Raw genomic sequence first — 15,577 nt, forward strand, 5'->3', positions numbered from 1 at the left:
GGGATCGTTGCTGCACAGCTATTTTCAGGTCTCTCCAGAGATGTTCGATCGGGTTCAAGTCCGGGCTCTGGCTAGGCCACTCAAGGACATTCAGAGACTTGTCCCGAAGCCACTCCTGCGTTGTCTTGGCTGTGTGCTTAGGGTCATTGTCCTGTTGGTGGTGAACCTTCGCCCCAGTCGAAGGTTCTGAGCGCTCTGGAGCAGGTTTTCATCAACAATCTCTGAATAGTCTCCCAGTCCCTGCCCACAGTATGATGCTGCCACCACCATGCTTCACAGTAGGGATAGTGCCAGGTTTCCTTCCAACGTGATGCTTGCCATTCAGGCCAAAGAGTTCAATCTTGGTTTCATCAGACCAGAGATCTTTAGGTGTGTTTTTGCAAACTCCAAGTGGGCTGTCATGTGCATTTTACAGAGGAGTGGCTTCCGTCTGGCCACTCTACCATAAAGGCCTGATTTGTGGAGTGCTGCAGAGATGATTGTCTTTCTGGACATCTCCACAGAGGAACTCTAGAGCTCTGTCAGAGTGACCATCTGGTTCTTGGTCACTTCCCGGAACAATGCACTTCTCCCCTGATTGCTCAGTTTGGCCGGGCGGCAGCTCTAGGAGGATTCTTGATGATTCCAAACGTATTCCATTTAAGAACGATGGAGTCCACCAATTGTTTAGGTACCCGTCCATAAATCTGTGCCTCTACAAAATCCTGTATCGGAGCTCTAAGTACAATTCCTTTGACCTCATGGCTTGGTTTTTGCTCTGACATGCACTGTCAACTGTGGGACCTTATACAGACAGATGTGTGCCTTTCCAAATCATGTCCAATCAATTGAATTTACCACAGGTGGACTCCAATCAAGTTGTTGAAACATTTCAAGGATGACCAATGTAACTAGGATGCACCTGAGCTCAATTGAGTCGCATAGCAAAGGGTCTGAATACTTATTTTTAACAAATGTGTCATTTTGCATTTGCAACAGTCAGCAGACAGATTATGTAAAAAGGCAAATCTTGTTTTGAAGATATAATGATTTAATTAATTGATTGATGGTTAGTAGTGCACTGATAGCTTAATATATAATTGAATCACCTAGAGGACACCAGCTCCATGACACACACTCCATCAGACAGTGTGTGTTGAGTTGTGCCGCATGTCTTAGTTACTTGGTGGCATCACTTCGTTCCTGTTTACATGTGGCTATATGAGGGCTCTCCTCTCTTTCCTGTCTATGCACTAAGGTCTACTCCATTCAGGTAAGTGGATACTCTCTCATGCCTGGACTAGACTGACTGGATGTGGCCTTTCTATGATGTGGTTATCTAGTGAGTGTGGCTTATTGGGCCCTTCTGGCCTCCCCTGTCTTATGGCGGTTAATCCGTCTGGCCACTCTACCATAAAGGCCTGACTGAGCAGTCAGCTCTCTGAGCTCCACCATGTTTATTCACTCAGACATGATGGATAGAAACACTTCTGTCCTGTCTGTCCACTACTCCTGAGAGTGAAGGGAGTTCTTGTTGTTTATGCTCTCAAACACAGTCCATCTCTCCAGCTCTAGCAGTGGATGCAGATAAGCATTGTTATCCTCTGCCTTGGAACAAAGGGAAGTGTTCTACAATTATGTTTGGTTCACAGCAGCATGCAAATGTTCCGCAGCAGCTAACACAAAACTGTACATTGTCATTATTCAACAGTAAAATAGAACACATTTACAATAGGTTTAATTGGTCTATATAAACACGTGTTGAAGAACCCCCTCAGCTCACCTCCTGTTGCAGTGAGTCACCTCTAGCCAGTGATGCTTAGACTGAAGGTAATCACATAAGGCTATATCCTTGACCCTACACCTAAACTGTCCATGCACAATAAGTACTGAATACAAACTGTTTTGCAGTAGCTACTGACCGTCTTCTTCTGTGCTGCTCTTTACATGTGAGTCAGTTTGAGGAGGCTAGTGTGAGCACGGTCAAACAAAACTGCATATTGAATCAAATACAGAGACAATGCACAGACAGGATGGCAGGCATAAAGGGTTTTTACTAATCTCTTTTAGCTTGGGCTTTATTCTGTGAGGTTTATGTTATGAAAAGCTACAGAAGGCTTAGTTACATTAACATGTTTGGTGGCATATCCAATAAATACTGTATCTTCTTTATCACCAGAGTACTGCACTAAACTCAGTGGTGCTGTAGTAGAGTAAACAACACATTTTGAGTATCTGGCCCTAACCAAGGTTTCAACATAAAAACCTCATGACTGACCAAAATCATAATATCATGTACCCAATTATACCACATTGCATTTTTAACAAGGCACTCTGTTTTCCCAATAAGACATTTTTTGGACAAACAAAACTACTCAACCATGTCTATCTTCTTAGTAATCATGTGCCAATGGGGAAAAAGAGCGAGGTGTTAGGATGGTGCTTACACTTAATCAAACAACTGCAGATGCAACTTCCTCCTGTCGTGCTCATTCGAGACTGACTGTTTGTAAGCCCCTTAAATAGAGCAGTGGGATTGAACAGACCATCAGGTTGAGAATGTTGGCTTTGCTTGGACTGAGAAAGCAATGGCTGGGCACTACTCTGATCCTGATTAGTTTTAACACCTGAGCTAAGGTTCCTCATGGGATCGCTTACTCTGCAAGGTGTTTCCTAGTGGCTGTATGCCTGGATGCCCCACCAACATAGAAACTGCAAGTACCACTGGTTAAGGGCTAACATCATACGCTATACTGTATCTATTGAATATAAATATTATGTCTTTACTTTATTGTGAATCACAGCACTAGGAATAGTCTTTTGAAAAAACATTGTATGCTTTTGAAGAGTGGTTCAAAAATATTGAAAATTATCTTTGAAAATATTTGAATGAAATTGAGAACTAGGAACAGCCTTGAGTACAGTATGAGACAATTCATTGTACAGTAATTATGAGAATAATATAACTCAATTAAAAAATACATTGTACAAGGGTGCATTTAGATACATTTTCTGCTATGTTGATTTGACTGTTCTTGCTTTGTAGAGTTTAAAATGTTCTCTAATAGCATTCTCAATTATTTAATTCAAACACAACTCCTAGATAAAAAGCAGTGCATCGATCATAATTTGTATGATTGATAATAGGAATAATTTAGAAATCATATAGTTTTGCAAGAGTCTGGGAAGTTGGCTGACAGAGAATAAAAACTTAAAGTAAGAGATGTGGGAAGGTTATTACTGACACAAAAGTATTGGTATAAATACAATACTACATCCAGCCCTGTTCATTATCAAAGTCTCAAGGGAAATTGATATGAATGTAAACATAAAATATTTATGCTCCATGGGAGATATTCAAATGGTTAACGGTGTGCTGGGCGTACCTTGTTGACTTTTATCAAAAATGATTTCCAGAATGCTGTTTATAACAGGTTCCTCTAGTCTAGATGACCTTCAGTTGGTTCTTGTGAAATATTTCTCATTTGAATTAGAGGTATCTATCCTGCTGTGTGACCTTATGCTAGATCAGGAGTGGGTGTTGCGCCCTGCACAAATAGCTAGCAGGAAAGCATGTTAAGGTTCACTTTCAAACAGTAATTACACCATGGTGGAGGGCTGTGTCCTTTTCCTCCCACTCCTCCCACTGCTGTTCTCACAAGGGCAGAACCTAAGCCGGTTGTTGGATTATGAAAATGTTCTCCATCAATTGTCAACTTTTTATGACAAATGTCTTCTTCTAGCTATTCTTGTAACACCTAACAGTAATGGGTTATAGTGCCTAGAAAAATGTGTATATTGTGACAAAATGTCCTCTCTGGGCATCTGTAGGTATGTTACGTTCCCCAATAAGACACCAAAAATCATCTCTCAACAGAAAAAGGGAACTACCAAATGAGCCACTGACAACAACCACAACAAACCCCACACCACAAAGGTGGGGTTTTAAAATGGGTTCTGAAAGCCATCCATAGGGGGCCTACTCACTGTGTGCTGGTCAAGCAAACTCGAGTAGGGTCTTAACCTCTTGCAGCTTCCCCCTGCAATTTCCGCCTGAAGACATACCCAAATCTAACAGCCTGTAGCTCAGGCACAGAACCAAGGATACGCATATTCTTGGTACCATTTCAAAGAAAACACTCTGAGGTTTGTGAAAATGTAAATTGAATGTAGGAGAATAACACACAATAGATCTGGTTAAGATAAAACAATGAAAAAAAACGTTTTTTTTTATATCATCATCTTTAAAATGAACTAGATAAAAACAAACATTCAGATAGGATGATGGGGACAATTTCAGTGAAAAATATAAGAGGGCAGCAGTACTTGTGCAAAGTTTCAGAATGATAACTTCCAAAAGGAGTGTGCTACATTACATTTATCATGAAGTCACCCAGGTGTCCCACACAAGTAGCCCAAATGTACCCAAGTGGCCAAATTGGTGAAGGTATACATTTTGAAACAAATAACTACAGTGGGGCAAAAAAGTATTTAGTCAGCCACCAATTGTGCAAGTTCTCCCACTTAAAAAGATGAGAGAGGCCTGTAATTTTCATCATAGGTACACTTCAACTATGACAGACAAAATGAGGGAAAGAAATCCAGAAAATCACATTGTAGGATTTTTAATTAATTTCTCATCTTTTTAAGTGGGAGAACTTGCACAATTGGTGGATGACTAAATACTTTTTGCCTCACTGTATCCAAAATGTCAATTTATTTGGCGCGTTTGATCCAGAAAAACACAGCTTCCAGTTTGCTCAACGTCACTACAAAATATCTCAAAAGTTACCTGTAAACTTTGCCAAAACACTTCAAACTACTTTTGTAATACAACTTTAGGTATTTTTAAACGTTAATAATCGATCAAATTGAAGACGGGACTTTCTGTGTTCAATAGAGGAAGACAACTAACTAACGCTACTTTTCTGGTCTTCCGCAACTCTCAGTACACATAACGTGACAGTCATTCAAGATGGGCGTACTTCTTCATTACACAAAGGAATAACCTCAACCAATTTCCAAAGACTGGTGACATCCAGTGGAAGCAGTAGAAACTGCAAACAAGTCCCTCATTGAATAGACAGTGACCTCAAACCCTCTGGGTTTTGCCTGCTACATAAGTTCTGTTATACAGACATGATTCAAACAGTTTTAGAAACTTCAGAGTGCTTTCTATCCATATGCACTATGCATATCTTATATTCTGGGGATGATTAGCAGGAGGTTGAAATTGGGCATGCTATTTATCCAAAAGTGAAAATGCTGCCCCCTATCCCGAAGAGGTTTTAATGCAACCGCTGTGTCAGATTTTTAAAAAACTTTACGGATTAAGCAAACCATGCAATAATCTGAGTGCAGCCTTTAGACAACAAATCAGCCCAAAAGATACCCGCCATATTGGGTAGTCAACATTACTTGAAATAGCATTTTAAATATTCACTTACCTTTGATGATCTTCATCAGAATGCACTCCCAGGAATCCTAGTTCCACCATAAATGTTTGATTTGTTCGATAATGTCCATCAGTAATGTCCAAATATCTTCTTTTGTTAGGGCGTTTGGTAAACAAATCCAAAAGCTTGTTCAGGTCGCTCCGAACGTCAGACGAAAAGTTCAAAAAGTTTCGTTACAGCCCGTAGAAACATGCCAAACTAAGTATGGAATCAATCTTTTCAATCTGTTTTTAACATAAAACTTCATCAATGTTCCAACCGGACAATTCCTTTGTCTGTACAAATGAAGAGGAACCTTTCACGTGAGCGCGCCAGACTGGGGCTGTGGCACTCTGCCAGACCACTCACTCAAAAAGCCCTTATGAGCCCCTCCTTTAGAGTATAATCCTCAAAACAGGTTCTAAATACTGTTGACATCTAGTGGAAGCCTTGGGAAGTGAAACATAACTAATATCACCCTGTAAGACAAGTACTGGAAACAATAGAATACTATGAAATATCGGGGACACCAGGCCTGGTTTTCATAGCTGATTTTGAAAAGGCTTTTTGATAAAGTACAACTGGAGTTTATATACACTGCTCAACAAAAATACATCTAACACATTCTTATTAAATATTTTTTTCTTTACATAGTTCAATGTGATGACAACAAAATCACACAAAAATGTTCAATGCAAATTAAATTGATCAACCCATGGTCTGGATTTGGAGTCACGCTCAAAATTAAAGTGGAAAACCACACTACAGGCTGATCCAACTTTGATGTAATGTCCTTAAAACAAGTCCAAATGAGGCTCAGTAGTGTGTGTGTGGCCTCCACGTGCCTGTATGACCTCCCTACAACGCCTGGGCATGCTGCTGATGGGGTGGCCAATGGTCTCCTGAGGGACCATGACCTGGACTAAAGCATCCGCCAACTCCTGGACAGTCTGTGGTGCAACGTGGCGTTGGTGGATGGAGCGAGACATGACGTCCCAGATGTGCTCAATTGGATTCAAGTCTGGGGAACGGGCAGGCCAGTCCATAGCATCAATGCCTTCCTCTTGCAGGAACTGCTGACACACTCCAGCCACATGAGGTCTAGCATTGTCTTGCATTAGGAGGAACCCAGGGCCAGCATATGGTCTCACAGGGGGTCTGAGGATCTCATCTCGGTACCTAATGGCAGTCAGGCTACCTCTGGCGAGCACATGGAGGTCTGTGCGGCCCCCCAAAGAAATGCCACCCCACACCATGACTGACCCACCGCCAAACCGGTCATGCTGGAGGATGTTGCAGGCAGCAGAACGTTCTCCACGGTATCTCCAGACTGTCACGTCTGTCACATGTGCTCAGTGTTAACCTGCTTTCATCTGTGAAGAGCACAGGGTGCCAGTGGCGAATTTGCCAATCTTGGTGTTCTCTGGCAAATACCAAACGTCCTGCACGGTGTTGGGCTGTAAGCACAACCCCCACCTGTGGACGTCGGGCCCTCATACCACCCTCATGGACTCTGTTTCTGACCGTTTGAGCAGACACATGCACATTTGTGGCCTGCTGGAGTTCATTTTGCAAGGCTCTGGCAGTGCTCCTCTTGCTCCTCCTTGCACAAAGGCGGAGGTAGCGGTCCTGCTGCTAGGTTGTTGCCCTCCTACGGCCTCCTCCACGTCTCCTGATGTACTGGCCTGTCTCCTGGTAGCGCCTCCATGCACTGGACACTGACAGACACAGCAAACCTTCTTGCCACAGCTCGCATTGATGTGCCATCCTGAATGAGCTGCACTACCACTAGAGTGGGTTGTAGACTCCGTCTCATGCTACCATGCTACCATGCTATCATGCTACCACTAGAGTGAAAGCACCACCAGCATTCAAAAGTGACCAAAACATCAGCCAGGAAGCATAGGAACTGAGAAGTGGTCTGTGGTTATCACCTACAGAACCACTCCTTTATTGGGGGTGTATTGCTAATTGCCTATAATTTCCACCTGTTGTCTATTCCATTTGCACAACAGCATGTGAAATGTATTGTCAATCCGTGTTGCTTCCTAAGTGGACAGTTTGATTTCACAGAAGTGTGATTGACTTGGAGTTACATTGAGTTGTTTACGTGTTCCCTTTATTTTTTTGAGCAGTGTATAAATGCCTCGAATATTTAAATTTCGGGCGAATCTCTTATAAATTGGGTTAAAGTTATGTATAGTAACCCTAGGTGTAAAATAGTAAATAAAAAAAGTTTTAAGGCACATGACAGTTAATATGTTCCAGAAGGCATTTCTGCCAGACTGTCAGACTGTCAAAAATAATAATAATAATATGATAAAAAAATACATGTTCACGTTCAAATGCTGCTCCTGTGAAGTAGTGACGTGCAACATACATGTAGTTTCCTGAAATGAGTCGCATATGACATAGAAATCTCAAACCAACTGTAATATATTCAGCGAACTCACTAATCCACAGCAATTACTTTGTATTTTTTTTACTTTCAATAAATTACATTTTGTAATAAAAATAAATAAAATAAACAAACATTCACTTGCATGAGTACAACCAACTGTTATTTGTTCGGGGACCTTGTATGTACACTCTACGGCAATTACATTTGTATTTTTTGGCTTTGGCTATTTTCTATACATTTTATTTCACCATATTGTCCAAGTCCCTAAACAAATAACAGTTGGTTGAATTCATGCAATTGATATGGAGTGGAAGCTATTTAAGTTTTAAACAAGTATTTTTAATTTTAAGAAAGTAAATTATTTGAAAACAGTTATTGTCAGCTGATTTAGAATATGTCATTTATATCATCCAGACATGTTCCGTTGAAGAGGTATTAACGAGCAAAGTCTGAATCTTTAATACAGTATAAAGCTAACTTCACCACCATGCTTGCAAATGTATGCGTTTTCCAACCCACGTTTTGACAACTGAATGGTAACTTGCCTGCCTGCCCGCCCACCCATTTGATCAAAGCTGTTGAAGTTTTTTGGAAGTATTTCACTGTAAAGTGATTTAAAATAAATAGATTTTTTAAAGCTAAACCAATAGCTGTGGATTCGAGGGAAGCTTAGTGGCGATTTTAGCATGTCGATCTAGGTGGGCCAAACTCCCCAATTGTTTTAATGCGTGCCAGCAAAGCCACTACACAATACAACACTAAACTATATGTTAATTGCACTATAGCAGTTACAAACGGTGCCCACAAACTGTTAGGGCCTACATTAACCTGTCAGAACAGCAGAGTCCCAACAGCAGTCCCAAGACCTTACCAATGCGACACCTGGTTATCAGCAGAGCCTTATCTGGCAGTGAAACAGTTCATTCAGCCTCATTTATTGCCTTTAAAAAAGCATAGCTGATATGGCTGACTTGCTTAAACAAATGTGGTTTCTACTGACAATTGAGATGTACAAACTATGGCATAAGGGGATGACGAGTGGATAAGAGTCAATCCATTGATTAAAACATTAACCTAGGACAAACATAGTCAATAACTATTTGTTCAGCACTTTTGAAATGTACAGCAACAGAATTCAGAACATGGGCCATTCTTACAGTATTGTCCCTATACACCAAGTAAAACTGTAGGATAAACAAAGGGGGCATTTAAGCAGACAATGAAAGCTCTTAAAATATTTTGACGATGACATTTCTCTAAAACAGGCTATAGGCTACATGTGCACCACCAAGTCAGATACGTAGGCTAAGTTATGAGGGGAAAAGGGACCATATTATTATGGTGAGGCACATGGGCTACTAACAGCTTACTACACAACACTGGCATATTACACAATGTATGCAGCAGCATACAATACATTTTTGGACTCACCACTTGAACAGGAAGGTGGCACGGCAGTCCTTCATGGGCAAATTTTGTCATCAAAGTCTGGTATTCTCTGGATGTATGGTGCTTTCAAGACAACTGTGTCATTACTCTCTCCTTCGTGAGGATCAAAAGGACCCATCAGCTAGGCAAATGTTTGAGGATAGCCAGACCCCCCCTCTCCCACAGGTGAGGAGAGGTTGGGAGTTTGGCCAGTTTTATTACCTTGCAGAAACTCTCCCTTTGGCTCTGCAGAAATGCTATGCTGAAAATCCTTTGTTACATAGAGACGTTGCCGCCAAAACTCCAACATCCAAAAGTGGATAATGGAACAATATTTCTAACATAAAGAATGTGTGAAATGGTCGTGGGGATTTAAAGAACAATCCTGTCAAAGTGTTTATTATTTTGTGATATCATTAAGGATGGTATAACTAAATGACTATCTGAGGATGTACACATTCTAGTTGTCAGGTTTGTATCTAAGTGTTGTAAAAATATATGACTAAGTATGACAATACTTTTGTGAAGATGGCAATGTGATTTTAGCCCTCTAAATGAGATAACGGCTTTTCATATAAACCTGGGCCCAGTCAGTAACCACACCCACGTGAGCACAGACATTTACATTAGACCAAAACATGCCGGGTTGAAGCCGGCGTTTAAAATGGTCCTAGCTGTACCCTGAATAATCAACCATTGAGACAAGAGAACGTGAGCCTGTTGAAATAATAATAATAATAATATATGCCATTTAGCAGACGCTTTTATGAAATGGTTAGAAACGTTGTAAACCAGACCAAAACATGCACAGTCTCCAGCTGTGCATGTAAAGTAGTCTCGGATATTTGACCAAAAATGATAAGGAAGAACAGATCCATCTGAACACTGTGTGGTACATCTGAAGTATCTATCTAATGAACACTCCAGAACAAAGGAAGCCTACAACTAAGAAGGACATTGTGACCTCTGGTGGACAACCAGAGACTTACATCGAACCACTTCCCATAGACGATTGAGTAGTTTCAACAGAGAGACGACAGAGAAAGACATCTACGCGTAAATATATATTGCATTTCTAATCCAAATGAGCGCTTGTTAGGGTGTTAAGTATTCTGGTTATGGTGAGCGTAGTTTCCAAATGTCTGTATTTTAAGTTGACTCTCTTTGTCTCTCCCTCTCCTTACATACCCTTCTCCTTCCATTGCGTAACCAAACGGTCATGCTTTAGTTAGTCCACTAGCAACCAGTTTTCATTGTATTATGTATGTAATTGATAACCTATGCTGTGTGTGTTTACGTAATCTGTGTGATGATTTAGTTAGTTGTTAAATAATAAATAAGCCAATTTGTGTATAGCTGATTATCACTTAGCCCTCTATGGCATGGTGTTGCACTCAGGCAAGAAGCAACTTTTTTGGACCTCACACCGCCCCTTTTATTGAAAAAACATAAAGAAATATATATATAATATCATCTGAAATGTCTGTGTCCAATGAAATGAGGGGCTGAAGTGGGTGTGACCTTAAGTCTGGGGGTGGAGCAGTCCTTTCAGGAACCAAAGCCACATGGGACACAGTGCCACCAATTGGTAAGATAAAATCACTTTTAAACGTTTAAATTGAAATAACTTAATATAAAAAATGTATGCATGTGCATCAGTATGTAATGAAGTATGCTTGATTGTTGAAATATTTATTTCGTTTTTATTTATATACTAAAACTGATTTTTGGTTCATTGCCTCAGGGCAACATTGTGCAGTTAGACCAATTTTGTTAGGGTCATTCCCTCTGACAGTGAGGACAGTAAGCTTGAGGAGAGTGACAATGAGGACAGTGAGCTTGAAGAGAGTCAGGAAGAGTGGATCCCCATATCAGGTTTGAGCGACAGATCTGATGATATCATGTCCTCCCTCCAGTACTTCAAGCAGTTTTTCTCTGAAGTCATTCTGGAAGTTATTGTAGGGCAGTCAAGTCTATATGCGATACAATGTAACGCAAACGAGCCCCTTAACCTCACTTCAAAAGAATTGGAGCTGTTCCTGGGTATTGTGTTGTACATGTCATTGTTTGGTTTACCAGGCACCCGCATGTTTTGGAACAAAGCCTGCCAAGTGTCCCAAGTTGCTGATACCATGATACTGAATCGATGGGAGGCCATCAAAAAAAAATACAGCACTTCAGTAACAATGAAGAGAGACAGAAGGAAAATGATGATCCACTCCACAAGATCTGACCACTGGTCACTCATCTAACCTCAAAACTAATGTCAATCCCAATGGGTGAGAAGCTGGCTGTTGATGAGCAGATGGTCCCATTCAAGGGAGGAAATAGATGGAAGCAATAACTGCCATCAAAACCAAAGAAACAGGGCTACAAGATACTCGTCTTGGCTTGCTCTGATGGTGTCCCGCACAACTTAGAAATCTACACAGTGAAGTTGTACAACCCCCTGAGCTAGCAGATGTGGGAGCAAGTGGCAACGTTGTCCTCAGCCTGGCTCAGCCTGTACCTAAGCAAGAGAACTACTTTGACAACTGGTTCACGAGTGTCCGTCTTGTGCTCACACTGGCTCAGCAGGGAATTCACTGCACTGGTACTGTTCGTGGCAACAGGCTACCAGGCATCAACTTGATGTGCGATGCTAAGCTGAAGAGAACAGGATGTGGATATTTTGAACAGAAGATGGCCATGGTTGGAGAAACCACCTTGCACGTTGTGAAGTGGTACGATAACTGCTCAGTGACCCTTCTGAGTGATTATACTGGACCCCACCCTGTCACCAAGGTTGACAGGTGGGATCGCAAGCGAAAGATGATCACCAAAGTCCCCTGCCCTGCTGTGGTGAAAGAATACTACCAGAATATGGGTGTGGTGGATCTGCTTGACTCACTGATTGCACTGTAACAGAACAAAATCAGATCAAAGAAGTGGTACCACCGGCTGGTGTTCCACGTCACGATATGATCATTGTGACCACCTGGCTGCTCTACCGAAGAGATTGTGAAGGCACTGACATGAGAAACAAGGAACAAATGAAGCTGCATACCTTCAAGTCATACATCGCTGAAGGCCTATGCTGAAGTCGAAAGAGTCTGGAGTGCAAGAAAGGTTGTCCCAGTTCCACAATTGCTGGTGAGTATGAGAAGAGGAGAACAGGACCCGCTGCTCCAATTCCAGTCCCTAATGTGCGCCTGGATGCAACAGCCCAATGGATGATTATGGCTGAAAAGAAGGGTAGATGCAAGGTACCAGCATGCACAGGTACACCAAAAGATTTTGCGTTGATGTAGTGACAAACTTATTATTAAGTCAAGGGTTTTTGGGGGGACATTGTAAAGGGATATGTGACATGTATTAATGCCAAAATAACATGCAAAACAGGCACCTGCCCTGAATGACGGGTCATCACTGGAGAAGAGGACTCTGAACAATGTCAAATTCATTTGAGAGCTATATGTCATGTGGTTGAGAAGCTGTTGACATTTTTCTTTAAAATTCAAAAGTAGGCGTTGCAGTTTTAAGACGGTCCCTTAACCCTGAGCGGAGGAGAGCAACATTTTGCCAGCGAATTGCAAAAACAAGGGGTGTAACTTGTTCGCTACAGTCATGTAATTTATAACATTATTTCAGCTAGCTAACGTTAGGTTACCTCTAATTGAGAATCTTCCGCTTGGTTGGCTAGGAAAAAAATAGATGGTATTGTATCACTTCTCCACTGTCGTCGATAACCTTTGGTCACTGCATCATTCTTGATAGCCACAAACCACTGGCAGAATCGGTATAAATCTCTGGTAGGTAGAATGGTGAATGATATCTCATTGTAATTAGCACAACCAGGCACAAAACACCACACGAGCATGATGACAAACAGTGAAAACCAAACATTTAAGGCCTCCAGAGTGGCGCAGCAGTCTAACGTACGACGTCCCTACAGCCTGGCGTTACAACCGGCCGTGACTGGGAGTCCCATATGGTGGCACACAATTGGCCCAGTGTCGTCCGGGTTAGGGGAGGGTTTGGCCGGGGGGGGGTGGCTTTACTTGGCTCATCGTGCTCTAGCGACTTCTTGTGGTAGTCTGGGCGCCTGCAGGATGACTTCGGTCATCAGACGGTGTTTCCTCCGACCCATTGGTGAGGCTAATTTCCGGGTTAAGTGGCGGGTGTTAAGAAGCGCGGCTTGGCGAGTCATGTTTTGGAGGACGCATGACTCGACATTCGCCTCTTCCGAGCCCATGGGGAGTTGCAGTAATGAGACAAGATCGTAATCAAGAAATTGGGGAGAAAAAGGCAGTAAAAAAATTTAAACATTTAAAAACAAATCTTGCCTATAGAAATTTTGAGATTACTGTGTGTTGGACGTTTGAAGTAAACAACTCCATTATTCAAGTTTGTGGGCACGCGCCTTCTACCTAGCGGGCAGTATCAGCATTCACTATGAATGCCGGACATTGTTGTTCACTATGAGCAGACAAGTGCACAGGGTATCGAAACTTCCCGATTCTACCAGTGAAATGAAAATATGCTCGTTCTAATTGTGATGTTTATGATAACTTAATGTTGTTAACATAGTAATGACTATATGCTGTGGAAGAGCCAGGGTGAAATTCCCCTTTAATAAGATTTCGTGTTGCTAAATGCTGCCAGTTCCACTTTGTGAGGTATGGGTCTTTTTTGGGTCTTCCAAAGAACCCCACCATTGATTATGTTGTTATTAATTTGCTTACGTGTCATTGTACTTATGTTCACTGTATAGCTGAATATTGAGACCTCTGTCTGTGTCTAGCATTCTGCCAAAAACTGCAGCCCCGGGTCTGTTAGAAAAGGTGAGAAAAGGGAATGTGGGTGATAGCGAGACGCAGAAAGACAGCGTGTGTTTTTCTCTGAAACAAGGGCAGATTTGCATACCGCTGAGACAGGTTCTCAGAAACCTTGTGTTAAGAATAACTTGTTCTTTTAGCTGCAGATGCAGGTTTTGACATAGGCGAAGGTGTGATCTTGGGTATATAAGATAATTTATTTTGTTCAGGGCAGAACTCAGGAGAGACATCAGTTGTATGTTTGATGTTTGATCTTTGACTTCTGTCTAAAGCTGTATTTTGATTCAAATTGTTATAAGTGCACATTTTGAGCATTCCTTATTAATTAAGTAAATAACGGAGCCCAGAAAAGCGGAACCAACAAAGACAAAATCTGAAATCTTATGTTAAAATATAACTTCAAAATACATGGTTCTCCTGTTGTCACCGATGATGAAAAACAGTATGCTAAATGTTAGAGAGGACATCTAGTAGAAAAGATGCCTTCATTTTTACACCATCAAAATATGTTGGAAAATTGGTTTAATTTGCTTTGTTTAGCATTCCCTGAAGATATTGACTACTTAAAAAGTAGCCACTCAACAGCTTGCTTCAGTGTCTTTATCCTTGACTCTGGTTATTTGTCTCCCGGGAGGAACTCCTCTTGTGTGGTGTGATTCTCTTAGGTCATGGGTTGTGTTTGATGTTGTAAAGACAGCGTGTGTCAGAGTGTGTCTCCTTGTTATTTCCTGGAGGCTGTGGGACAGAACGTCCACCACGCAATGCCCCCGACTGAGGAGCAATACTGCACTGGTAAGATATAGTCTCTCTCCCATTCTGGTTCAGGGTAATCACAGCTAGCTCCACAGCATTGCTGTGTGCCTCCCACAAGCCACAACAAATATTATTTTTCACTTTCAACAGAATCAAAGATGTTGCTGTATTTCAAAGGCCAATTCAGACGTGAGTGCCATTCTGGTGTGTCTTTCTGTTGTTTACATTTGTTGTAAAAAATGCTTTCTCATTTATAAATATGTAGTTGATTGCATATCACTGCTTTTATGACTCATTGTTTTTCATTCTGTGTTCAGGAGATTAAAAACGCCCTGCACCACATTTGCTAGCCATCCAAAGCTGGATATTACAAGTGCAAAATATGCGCTGTATTGTTGGTTTTGATACAATGCTCCAGAGTTTTCAAATAAATAAATAACCTCACTGCCTGAATGAGTAGGTGGTTTGTTATAGGGTCATATTCTTACCCACACCCTCAGGTAATTTAATTAGTTAAATAAACAGTCTGACCAGTTCCTGACACCACAGATCATTTGTAGCCCCCCCCGCAGTCCAAATAAGTCATACATCTCTGTATCCGTGTCTCATAAATTGTTCAAGATTTTCAAGGCTGTCATCTTTGAGACTGCTTTTACAATCAGTTCCATTTAATTTAGCTTCTGCTAGGGGCACTTTAATTGTATCCTGTCCCTGACGGCTAGCCGTGATTCATTTACTCTCATCATCCCCTGAGTTAGTGGCGT

General features: G+C 41.5%; 1 long non-coding RNA gene across 1 annotated transcript; it reads left to right on the plus strand.

The window, feature by feature from the left end:
* Positions 1-10,775: 10,775 nt before the first annotated feature.
* Positions 10,776-15,249, plus strand: LOC127913000 (uncharacterized). The gene is made up of 4 exons (XR_008084338.1): positions 10,776-10,831; positions 14,726-14,852; positions 14,964-15,002; positions 15,131-15,249. It is a non-coding gene; the product is annotated as an uncharacterized LOC127913000 (long non-coding RNA).
* Positions 15,250-15,577: the final 328 nt, after the last annotated feature.

This window comes from Oncorhynchus keta, chromosome 28 (assembly GCF_023373465.1).
Source record: "Oncorhynchus keta strain PuntledgeMale-10-30-2019 chromosome 28, Oket_V2, whole genome shotgun sequence".
Lineage (NCBI taxonomy): Eukaryota > Metazoa > Chordata > Actinopteri > Salmoniformes > Salmonidae > Oncorhynchus > Oncorhynchus keta.